The sequence below is a fragment of the Cherax quadricarinatus genome, chromosome 87 (genome assembly GCF_038502225.1).
Source record: "Cherax quadricarinatus isolate ZL_2023a chromosome 87, ASM3850222v1, whole genome shotgun sequence".
Lineage (NCBI taxonomy): Eukaryota > Metazoa > Arthropoda > Malacostraca > Decapoda > Parastacidae > Cherax > Cherax quadricarinatus.
The window spans coordinates 10,629,956-10,642,381 of record NC_091378.1 but is presented as its reverse complement, the minus strand read 5'-3'; the positions used below and the strand labels follow the sequence as shown (position 1 = coordinate 10,642,381).

The 12,426-nt window shown below is 46.7% G+C and overlaps 1 protein-coding gene and 1 long non-coding RNA gene across 2 annotated transcripts in view; both read left to right on the top strand.

Annotated features, from left to right (window-relative positions):
- The window catches only part of LOC138855260 (uncharacterized), a 102,730-nt gene extending 90,993 nt beyond the window's left edge, over positions 1-11,737 (top strand). Inside the window, exon 3 of the long non-coding RNA XR_011394452.1 lies at positions 11,586-11,737. This is a non-coding gene — a long non-coding RNA (uncharacterized lncRNA). The remainder of the gene's footprint in view (positions 1-11,585) is intronic.
- The window catches only part of LOC128703827 (major facilitator superfamily domain-containing protein 6), a gene marked incomplete at its 3' end in the record, with an annotated part of 347,143 nt that overhangs the window by 290,634 nt on the left and 44,083 nt on the right, over positions 1-12,426 (top strand).

The following is a 12,426-nucleotide window of genomic DNA, read 5'->3' as shown; positions in this document are numbered from 1 at the left end:
GCGCCTCCTTTCGTGTATCAGATATTCTAGCACTCCTGAGGAGCTCAGTGACTCTTTGTCGTCTTCTGTAGAGGGAGCGTCTTTCTCTCTCCAGTTTACTCCTGCTCTTCTTCTTTCTTAGGGGAATATGCTTAGAACATGCTTCAGCTGCGAGGAAGTTGATCCTTTCAAGGCACTGGTTTGGATCCATGTCATTTAAGATATCTTCCCAACATGTTTCGTTTAGGACATGGTTTACCTGGTCCCAGTTGATGTTCTTGTTGTTGAAGTTGTATTTTGTAAAGACACCTTCATAGGTACATGCATTCTACTGATCAGGACCCCTATGCGTGTACACACAAGCACACACACACACACACACACACACACACACACACACACACACACACACACACACACACACACACACACACACACACACACACACACACAGGTACACATACACACACACACACAGGTACACATACAGCAAAGGAGATGCTTAAACTGGATCAAGAGATACAGAAGGAAAAGAAATGGGAAGAGGAGAGGGAGAGGTCAATAATTATTCATGGGCTTCAGGAGGCAGAAGGTAGGACTTTGGATAAAAGACAACAGGGACAGGGGAAGGAAAACGAAATTAAAATTATCATCATAATAACAGAAGGGAAGGACATATCACAGCTGACAATTTTCAGAGATTTGCCATACCACGGGTGGGGTTAGAACCCATGATCAGAGAGTCATAAAACCTAAGACTGGCGCATTAGCCACTTCAAAGACTTGGCTGGTATATAAGGGAAAAAGTCACTCAAACTGACATTCACGACAGAAATAGTAAAAAACAGGATCCTGCAGCAAAAACCACTAATAAAATACTCGCAAAAGTACTGCCAGGTGTACCTCGACCCCGACAGAACAAGAGGAGCAACTGAGAGACAGTATGAAGATATCAGAAGCAGGAAGGAGAGACAGGACAAGCATAGACAGGAAGGAAAGATCAGCTTCAAGGGGCCCACCTATCACAACCACTCACAGAGCCGACCACAGAACCCCTTCAACTCCTTGCTCCTGATCCCAGCTCACAACAGTAACCCAAAACAAACCATACTACACACCCACCACCCCCATCCCATCACAAATACCACCATTACAGTAGCATCTTATAAAATAACGCCTTACCTTCAGATGACTATACAATACCGGGAGTCATAAGGCGGTGACAGCAGTGATTTACATCCCACCACTGAATAACAACAGACCAGTACAAGAGTACAACAGAAGCAACAGAGAAATAGTGTATACACTTGCTGACATGGCCAGAAGGGCCACATGGGCAGGGCAAAGTTACTCGTCATGGAGGACTTTAACAACAAAGAGATTGACTGGGAAAACCTGAAGCCACATAGTGGAGCAGAAATATGGAGGTGTAAGATGCTGGAGTCGGTACTAGAAAACTTTATGCATCAACATGTTAAGAGACACAACCAGAGAGAGAGAGAGAGAGAGAGAGAGAGGATGAACCAGTAAGGCTGGACTTCATTCACCTTGAGCAGTTCCAACATAGAGGACATTTCATATAAAATTGCTCCTCAGCACTAGTGACCATGTAGTTCTGAGTTTCAAATACTTTGTAAAGTTAACAGTGGAGAGCGAAGCAGCACAGGAAGGAGGGGAGAACCTAAGCTTCAAAACAGGGGACTACACAGGCATGAGACAATTTCTGTATGAGGTGCAGTGATGAAGAGAACTAGAAGGAAAGACAGTAAACGAAATGATGGAACACGTGTCCATAGTGCAGGGAGGCAGAGAAGATCGTACCTAGGGGCAACGGAAATAATGGGTAGACCATAGTGAACCCATGGTTGGCTCGGAGGTGTAGCGAGGCCAAAACCAAGTGTTCTACAGCATGGGAAAAATATAGAAGGCATAGGAGTCAGGAAAAAATGTTGAGCCGAAGAGCTAGAAACGAATATTTATGATAAGGAGGAAGGATCATTGGCAATATGAAAATAACATAGTATCGAATACCATATCTGACCCAGAGTTGTTATACAGCTCCATCAGGAGGAAAACAACAGTCAAGGACCAGACAATCAGGCTAAGGTAGGAAGGTGGGGAGCTCACAAAGAATGATTAAGAAGTATGTGAAGAACTCAACACGAGGAAACAGAAAGGCGTCGAGCAAACCGAGGCAGTTGAGTATACCAGCAAGTGCTAGTGTACTCAACTGCAATGCGATCTAAATACCTCCAAGGGGGTGAGCCCACATAACATCTCTCCATATGTCCTCAGAAAGGGAACAGAGGAATTGTGTGTGTGCCACTAATAACAATCTTCAACAGACCTATCGAACCCACACCTATCCAAGCACGTAAGGAAAGTAGAGAAAGTGCAGAGGTTTGCAGCAAGAGTAGTCCCGGAGCTAAGTGGTATGTCCTACGACGAGATGTTAAGGAAAATCAAGCTGACGACACTGGAAGACAGGAGAGATAGGGGGATGTGATAACGACATATGAAATATTGAAAGGAATCGACAAGGTGGACAGAGACAGGATGTTCCAGAGATGAGACACAGCAACAAAGGGTCACAGTTGGAAGTTGAAGACTCATATGAATCACAGAGATGTTAAGAAGTATTTCTTCAGTTTCAGAATTGTCAGGAAGTGAAATAGTCTAGGAAGTAATGTAGTGGAGGCAGGATCCATACATAACTTTAAAGGTATGATGAAGCTCCTGGAGCAGGAAGAGTGACCTAGTAGCGACCAGTGAAGAGGCGGGGCCAGGAGCTGTGACTCGACCCCTGAAACCTCAACTAGGTGAGTATAACTAGGTGAGTACAAACACACATACACAGGAAGGACGAAGCAGCTGCTACGGCTAAAATACATAATAGAGTTGAGGAAGCAGCTAGAAATAATCATGAGAAAAAAAAGGAGTCTTCTTATTTTTGGTTCCAAAGAACAAATAAGATCAGTGGAACAAAACAGAACTCAGAACCAGGGATACAAAAGCTATAAAAATCTCAACAAAGGACAATACAGACAAGGACAAACAAATTGTTATAACAGATTATTATTATTATAATCAAAAAAGAAGCGCTAAGCCACAAGGACTATACAGCGCTGTTAACATAAGAACATAAGAAAGGAGGAACACTGCAGGAGGCCTGCTGGCCCATACTAGGCAGGTCCTTTACAATTCATCCCACTAACAAAACATTTGCCCAATTTTCAATGCCACCCAAGAAATAAGCTCTGATGTGAAAGTCCCACTCAAATCCAACCCCTCCCACTCATGTACTTATCCAACCTAGATTTGAAACTACCCAAAGTCCCAGCCTCAATAACCCAACTAGGTAGACTGTTCCACTCATCAACTACCCTATTTCCAAACCAATACTTTCCTATGTCCTTTCTAAATCTAAACTTATCTAATTTAAATCCATTACTGCGGGTTCTCTCTTGGAGAGACATCCTCAAGACCTTATTAATATCCCCTTTATTAATACCTATCTTCCACTTATACACTTCGATCAGGTCTCCCCTCATTCTTCGTCTAACAAGTGAATGTAACTTAAGAGTCTTCAATCTTTCTTCATAAGGAAGATTTCTAATGCTATGTATTAATTTAGTCATCCTACGCTGAATATTTTCTAACGAATTTATGTCCATTTTGTAATACGGAGACCAGAACTGAGCTGCATAATCTAGGTGAGGCCTTACTAATGATGTATAAAGCTGCAGTATGACCTCTGGACTTCTGTTGCTTACACTTCTTGATATAAATCCCAGTAATCTATTTGCCTTATTACGTACGCTTAGGCATTGCTGTCTTGGTTTAACAGAGATACAGGAACCAGAACAAGCAGAACAATGGCAGGAAAGGAATGAACAGAAGAGTGCTTACCCTCCTCCCATATATTTTACCCACATTAAACCCCCACCCATTAAAACATGTTCCTCTACCCATAAAAAAAAAAAAAAAAAAAAAAAAACACTTCGTCGTCACATGTATCACGTCATTCTGTCTCCATTATTCTACGTCCCACTCATGCGTAGTTGCTGGGAAAGAATGGGGAGTACCCTCCCCTTCCATGGACCAGAGGTGACTACCTTATATTACCCAGGTGCTGTACTTATATGTGGTTGCTAGGGTCGAGTCACTGCTCCTGTATGTGTTGTCTTATTGTTAGTGCTTGATAATTAATATAGTGATGCAGAGAACTAGTCTCTATACAACCATATTGTGTCAGCACACCCTAAGTGTCAGCACACCCCAAGTGTCAGCACACCCCGAGTGTCAGCACACCCCAAGTGTCAGCACACCCCAAATGTCAGCACACCCCAAGTGTCAGCACACCCCAAGTGTCAGCACACCCCAAGTGTCAGCACACCCAAGTGTCAGCACACCCTAAGTGTCAGCACACCCCAAGTGTTAGCACACCCCAAGTGTTAGCACACCCCAAGTGTCAGCACACCCTAAGTGTCAGCACACCCTAAGTGTCGGCACACCCCAAGTGTCAGCACACTACAAGTGTCAGCACACCCCAAGTGTCATGACACCCCATATGTCAGCACACCCCAAGTGTCATCACACCATAAGTGTCAGCACACCCTAAGTGTCAGCACACCCCAAGTGTTAGCACACCCCAAGTGTCAGCACACCCAAAGTGTCAGCACACCCTAAGTGTCAGCACACCCCAAGTGTCAGCACACCCCAAGTGTCAGCACACCCCAAATGTCAGCACACCCCAAGTGTCAGCACACCCCAAGTGTCAGCACACCCCAAGTGTCAGCACAACCCAAGTGTCAGCACACCCTAAGTGTCAGCACACCCCAAGTGTCAGCACACCCCAAGTGTTAGCACACTCCAAGTGTCAGCACACCCCAAGTGTCAGCACACCCCAAGTGTCAGCACACCCCAAGTGTCATCACACCCTAAGTGTCCACACACCCTAAGTGTCAGCACACCCCAAGTGTTAGCACACCCCAAGTGTCAGCACACCCTAAGTGTCCGCACACCCTAAGTGTCAGCACACCCCAAGTGTTAGCACACCCCAAGTGTCAGCACACCCTAAGTATCAGCACACCCCAAGTGTCAGCACATCACAAGTGTCAGCACACCCTAAGTATCAGCACACCCCAAGTGTCAGCACACTCCAAGTGTAAGCGCACCTCAAGTGTCAGCACACCCCAAGTGTCAGCACACCCCAAGTGTTAGCACACCCTAAGTTTCAGCACACCCTAAGTGTCAGCACACCCCAAGTGTTAGCACACCCCAAGTGTCAGCACACCCTAAGTGTCAGCACACCCCAAGTGTTAGCACACTCCAAGTGTCAGCACACCCCAAGTGTCAGCACACCCCAAGTGTCAGCACACCCCAAGTGTCATCACACCCTAAGAGTCCGCACACCCTAAGTGTCAGCACACCCCAAGTGTTAGCACACCCCAAGTGTCAGCACACCCCAAGTGTCATCACACCCTAAGTGTCCGCACACCCTAAGTGTCAGCACACCCCAAGTGTCAGCACACCCCAAGTGTTAGCACACCCCAAGTGTCAGCACACCCTAAGTATCAGCACACCCCAAGTGTTAGCACACCCTAAGTGTCAGCACACCCCAAGTGTTAGCACACTCCAAGTGTCAGCACACCCCAAGTGTCAGCACACCCCAAGTGTCAGCACACCCCAAGTGTCATCACACCCTAAGAGTCCGCACACCCTAAGTGTCAGCACACCCCAAGTGTTAGCACACCCCAAGTGTCAGCACACCCCAAGTGTCATCACACCCTAAGTGTCCGCACACCCTAAGTGTCAGCACACCCCAAGTGTCAGCACACCCCAAGTGTTAGCACACCCCAAGTGTCAGCACACCCTAAGTATCAGCACACCCCAAGTGTTAGCACACCCCAAGTGTCAGCACACCTAAGTATCAGCACACCCCAAGTGTCAGCACACCCCAAGTGTCAGCACACCCCAAGTGTCAGCACACCCCAAGTGTCAGCACACCCTAAGTGTCCGCACACCCTAAGTGTCAGCACACCCCAAGTGTTAGCACACCCCAAGTGTCAGCACACCCTAAGTATCAGCACACCCCAAGTGTCAGCACACCCAAAGTGTCAGCACATCACAAGTGTCAGCACACCCTAAGTGTCAGCACACCCCAAGTGTCAGCACACTCCAAGTGTAAGCGCACCTCAAGCGTCAGCACACCCCAAGTGTCAGCACACCCCAAGTGTCAGCACACTCTAAGTTTCAGCACACCCTAAGTGTCAGCACACCCCAAGTGTCAGCACACCCCAAGTGTCAGCACACCCCAAGTGTCAGCACACCCCAAGTGTCAGCATACCCCAAGTGTCATCACACCCTAAGTGTCAGCACACCCTAAGTGTCAGCACAGCCCAAGTGTTAGCACACCCTAAGTGTCAGCACACCCCAAGTGTTAGCACACCCCAAGTGTCAGCACACCCTAAGTATCAGCACACCCCAAGTGTCAGCACATCACAAGTGTCAGCACACCCTAAGTGTCAGCACACCCCAAGTGTCAGCACACCCCAAGTGTCAGCACAACCCAAGTGTCAGCACACCCTAAGTGTCAGCACACCCCAAGTGTCAGCACACCCCAAGTGTTAGCACACCCCAAGTGTCAGCACACCCTAAGTGTCAGCACACCCCAAGTGTCAGCACACCCCAAGTGTCAGCACACCCCAAATGTCAGCACACCCCAAGTGTCAGCACACCCCAAGTGTCAGCACACCCCAAGTGTCAGCACAACCCAAGTGTCAGCACACCCTAAGTGTCAGCACACCCCAAGTGTCAGCACACCCCAAGTGTTAGCACACTCCAAGTGTCAGCACACCCCAAGTGTCAGCACACCCCAAGTGTCAGCACACCCCAAGTGTCATCACACCCTAAGTGTCCACACACCCTAAGTGTCAGCACACCCCAAGTGTTAGCACACCCCAAGTGTCAGCACACCCTAAGTGTCCGCACACCCTAAGTGTCAGCACAACCGAAGTGTTAGCACACCCCAAGTGTCAGCACACCCTAAGTATCAGCACACCCCAAGTGTCAGCACATCACAAGTGTCAGCACACCCTAAGTATCAGCACACCCCAAGTGTCAGCACACTCCAAGTGTAAGCACACCTCAAGTGTCAGCACACCCCAAGTGTCAGCACACCCCAAGTGTTAGCACACCCTAAGTTTCAGCACACCCTAAGTGTCAGCACACCCCAAGTGTTAGCACACCCCAAGTGTCAGCACACCCTAAGTGTCAGCACACCCCAAGTGTTAGCACACTCCAAGTGTCAGCACACCCCAAGTGTCAGCACACCCCAAGTGTCAGCACACCCCAAGTGTCATCACACCCTAAGTGTCAGCACATCCCAAGTGTTAGCACACCCCAAGTGTCAGCACACCCCAAGTGTCATCACACCCTAAGTGTCCGCACACCCTAAGTGTCAGCACACCCCAAGTGTCAGCACACCCCAAGTGTTAGTACACCCCAAGTGTCAGCACACCCTAAGTATCAGCACACCCCAAGTGTTAGCACACACCAAGTGTCAGCACACCCCAAGTGTCAGCACATCCCAAGTGTCAGCACACCCTAAGTGTCCGCACACCCTAAGTGTCAGCACACCCCAAGTGTTAGCACACTCCAAGTGTCAGCACACCCTAAGTATCAGCACACCCCAAGTGTCAGCACACCCAAAGTGTCAGCACATCACAAGTGTCAGCACACCCTAAGTGTCAGCACACCCCAAGTGTCAGCACACTCCAAGTGTAAGCGCACCTCAAGCGTCAGCACACCCCAAGTGTCAGCACACCCCAAGTGTCAGCACACTCTAAGTTTCAGCACACCCTAAGTGTCAGCACACCCCAAGTGTCAGCACACCCCAAGTGTCAGCACACCCCAAGTGTCGGCACACCCCAAGTGTCAGCATACCCCAAGTGTCATCACACCCTAAGTGTCAGCACACCCTAAGTGTCAGCACAGCCCAAGTGTTAGCACACCCTAAGTGTCAGCACACCCCAAGTGTTAGCACACCCCAAGTGTCAGCACACCCTAAGTATCAGCACACCCCAAGTGTCAGCACACCCCAAGTGTCAGCACATCACAAGTGTCAGCACACCCTAAGTGTCAGCACACCCCAAGTGTCAGCACACTCCAAGTGTAAGTTCACCTCAAGTGTCAGCACACCCCAAGTGTTAGCACACCCTAAGTTTCAGCACACCCTAAGTGTCAGCACACCCTAAGTGTCAGCACACCCCAAGTGTCAGCACACCCCAAGTGTCAGCACACCCCAAGTGTCAGCACACCCCAAGTGTCATCACACCCTAAGTGTCAGCACACCCCAAGTGTTAGCACACCCCAAGTGTTAGCACACCCCAAGTGTCAGCACACCCCAAGTGTCAGCACACTCTAAGTGTCAGTACACCCTAAGTGTCAGCACATCACAAGTGTCAGCACACCCTAAGTGTCAGCACACCCCAAGTGTCAGCACACCCTAAGTGTCAGCACACCCTAAGTGTCAGCACACCCCAAGTGTTAGCACACCCCAAGTGTCAGCACACCCAAAGTGCCAGCACACCCCAAGTGTCTGCACACCCCAAGTGTCAGCACATCACAAGTGTCAGCACACCCTAAGTGTCAGCACACCCCAAGTGTCAGCACACTCCAAGTGTAAGCGCACCTCAAGTGTCAGCACACCCCAAGTGTCAGCACACCCCAAGTGTTAGCACACCCTAAGTTTCAGCACACCCTAAGTGTCAGCACACCCCAAGTGTCAGCACACCCCAAGTGTTAGCACACCCCAAGTGTCAGCACACCCTAAGTATCAGCACACCCCAAGTGTTAGCACACCCCAAGTGTCAGCACACCCTAAGCATCAGCACACCCCAAGTGTCAGCACACCCCAAGTGTCAGCACACCCCAAGTGTCAGCACACCCCAAGTGTCAGCACACCCTAAGTGTCCGCACACCCTAAGTGTCAGCACACCCCAAGTGTTAGCACACCCCAAGTGTCAGCACACCCTAAGTATCAGCACACCCCAAGTGTCAGCACACCCCAAGTGTCAGCACACCCCAAGTGTCAGCACACCCCAAGTGTCAGCACACCCCAAGTGTCAGCACACCCCAAGTGTCATCACACCCCAAGTGTCAGCACACCCTAAGTGTCAGCACATCACAAGTGTTAGCACACCCTAAGTGTCAGCACACCCCAAGTGTCAGCACACCCCAAGTGTCAGCACACTCTAAGTGTCAGCACACCCTAAGTGTCAGCACACCCGAAGTGTTAACACACCCCAAGTGTCAGCATACCCCAAGTGTCAGCACACCCTAAGTGTCAACACACCCTAAGTGTCAGCACACCCCAAGTGTTAGCACACCCCAAGTGTCAGCACACCCCAAGTGTCAGCACACCCCAAGTGTCAGCACACCCTAAGTGTCAGCACACCCCATGTGTCAGCATACCCCAAGTGTTAGCACACCCTAAGTGTCAGCACTCCCTAAGTGTCAGCACACCCCAAGTGTTAGCACACCCCAAGTGTTAGCACACCCCAAGTGTCAGCACACCCCAAGTGTTAGCACACCCCAAGTGTTAGCACACCCCAAGTGTTAGCACACCCCAAGTGTTAGCACACCCCAAGTGTTAGCACACCCCAAGTGCCAGCACACCCCAAGTGTCAGCACACCCCAAGTGTCAGCACACCCTAAGTGTCAGCACACCCTAAGTGTCAGCACACCCCAAGTGCCAGCACATCACAAGTGTCAACACATCCTAAGTGTCAGCACACCCCAAGTGTCAGCACACCCCAAGTGTAAGTGCACCTCAAGTGTCAGCACACCCCAAGTGTCAGCACACCCCAAGTGTAAGCGCACCCTAAGTGTCAGAACACCCCCAAGTGCAAGCGTACTTTAAGTGTCAGCACACCCCAAGTGTCAGCACACCCTAAGTGTCAGCACACCCCAACTGTCAGCACCCCCCCAAATGTCAGTACACCCCTAACTGTCAGCACACCCTAAGTATCAGCATTTTAGCAAGTGAAACACACTACAAAGTATCGGCACACTCCCAACTGTCAGCACACTTCTAAGTGTTATCACACGACCAAGTGTCAACACAGTACCAGGTGTTAGCACATTACTGTCAGCACTCTACTAAGTGTCAGAACACTACTAAGTGTCAGCACTTTAACAAGTGTTATATGATGTGGTGGGTTATATGATAACCCGCCACTGGAGCTTTTGGTTATCTGACCGAGACCTTCAGCTGGCTTACGATCAATCCCTTTAAAAATATATATTGGAGTATATTTAGTGAGAGAGGAAGATAAACCAATGACTTTCGACCTTACTATCAAACGTAATGGATTAAGAATTTTTTAAATAAAACTCCTGTCAGAGTAGACGCTCACTTTGTTTATTTTTTCTTCCTGGTAAATATAGCTCTGATGAGTTTCGAGAGTTTTCTGCTTCTGGAGCCCGGCCATGGACCAGGCTCGTAATACCAAAAAAAAATTAGGAAAAAGTGAACAAAGACTTAAGTAAAGCAAAGCTGGCTATGAAGAGTTTAAACCTCTAGCACAGTGCAGAAGAATGTTGAATTCGAAATCCAGTCCAACGAAGAACTATCTCTCGAAATTTTGTATCAACCCACAGCAGCACTAAATAAGAGACACGGGAGGACCTATGGTTCAGCAATTAATGTAAAGAAGCAAGAGTCAGCAAGCGAGAGCTGTGGACAGGTAAACCAGACTCAGCGCCATAGAACAGGAAAACTAGAAGAAGCGTCAGAAATTAATACAGCATCTTCAGGGTAAGAAGGAAGAAGAAACAAGACTGAAATAGACGTAGCAGTCTATGATGTTTTAAATCTTTATTTCTTTTCTAATAGAGGTAGTAAAATACCATAGTATTAAATAAAAAATATTAAATGAATTTCGACAATAAATAAACAAATATATATATATATATATATATATATATATATATATATATATATATATATATATATATATATATATATATATATATATATATATATATTCCTTTCTAAAAATAGTTCTTAAACGTTTAAAGATGAAAAGTTTTCCATTTACGTTAATTAAAAAAATTATAAATTTGCTCCAAAAGAACCTTAGAAAACTTACCTAACCTTATTATAACAAATGTAATTTAATTTAGCCTAATCCAACTTAATATATTTTAGATAAGTTTACAATAATTTCATAATAAACAAACGCAATGAAATATATTCTTTCATTAAGTTAATCTGTATCTGGTTTTAAGAGGAATACCTTTGTGATTTCAAGTTTAGATATCATTTCTATGTCAACAAATCCAAATGAGTATATATTAAACTTATTATCTTAGATTCTGTTGAATATATATATCGAAATATATACACTGACAGATGTGTATCTCAGTTTATATACGTCGAAAAGCGTGTGTACAGTGAGTTAACTGAAATTCCAGGTTTTCAGAGTATATATTCATAAATTCTGATTAGCAGGTGAATTACAGTCTTATTGACTCACCTGCCATCGATAGGTTTCAAACCCTAACAAACTAATTAGGTTCTATTTACATCTCCCACACAGCAATGATGACCCTCTTCCCGTTCCTGACTATCATGGCTAGATCTCTGGGCATTAGCGAACGTGAGCTGTCTGTTGTATTCGCCATTAACCCAATAGTCTCCCTCTTGGGTCCTCCCATCACCGGCATACTGGCAGACAGGATCGGTAACTTCAAGGTATGTTATAGTGTGAATCATTCGTTGTATAACCCTTGTGGTTTAGCGCTTCTTTTTGCTTATAATAATAATATAGTGTGAAACACACACACAATGGTCCAAGTCGGACCGAAACGTCGTCGTAAGCTTCTCTCTTTTATGTGCGGGTTATTTGTGTATCGTTCCAGTCACGGTATTGTGCCTTTTTGTTATTTATTAAATATAGTGTGAATATGATAATAGTATGCAATACCGACAAGCTGACAAGATACATGTTCAACAGTTAGGTATCTTTATTCCGAAATGTTTCGCCTATACAGTAGGTTTCTTCAGTCGAGTACAGAGGAAGCAGCAGAAATACTAGAGATGTAACCACGATCTAATCAGTCCGTCACCCCTCCAAGACGTAGACGCAGACTTAGACGTAGTTGTGATGGATTGATTACATCATCTATGTGTATGTTATGGCAGTTGTCGGAGTTTTAATTTCCGTGTGAGAACATGAGAACATCTCCTCCGATCAGCTTCAAGCTTTCAGCTTTGGTGTATTGTTTTTGAAGGAAAATTTGAATTGTGGGTTGACCGTGTAGATGCCAATTTTCTAAATTTATGCATGCAGATAGCCTAGTGGTTTCTATCTGATAATCTGAGAGTGCCTCTTTCAGCTAATAGACTTCAACCTTTCAATTACTGGTGTTTCAATTTTT